The following is a 431-nucleotide window of genomic DNA, read 5'->3' as shown; positions in this document are numbered from 1 at the left end:
GAATGAAAATAGTAAGAAAGGAAGGGGGAAAAACGATGAAGAGGAAGAAATAAAGTGTGAGAATCACGAGATGAAAGAATACATAAAAAATATTCAGTAAAAAAAAAAACGCGAATATTTCTAAGAAAGAAATAAACACGCTGTTAAAATATGCAACTCACACACTGCTGGAAATAAGTGACAAATAGTACTAGATATAATAATGAAATGATTCTTGATATTCAGATATCAAGAATTAGTCCAACATATTACGTCGGTCTTCCAACCCTCCCCCCCCACCCACCACCCAACCCTCATTTATCCCCCCCTCCCCTCCCCCCCCCTTCCCCAAAAGAACAAGACCCTGGTTCGCTTTCTGTGATTAATCGGATCTTTGGTTCACGTTGTAAAAAACTGAATCCGAGTTCACAATCTTAGCAACCGTTCAAAAT

The sequence above is a fragment of the Penaeus monodon genome, chromosome 29 (genome assembly GCF_015228065.2).
Source record: "Penaeus monodon isolate SGIC_2016 chromosome 29, NSTDA_Pmon_1, whole genome shotgun sequence".
Classification (NCBI taxonomy): Eukaryota; Metazoa; Arthropoda; class Malacostraca; order Decapoda; family Penaeidae; genus Penaeus; species Penaeus monodon.
The sequence above is the reverse complement of the archived record's forward strand: the minus strand, read 5'-3'. Positions refer to the sequence as shown.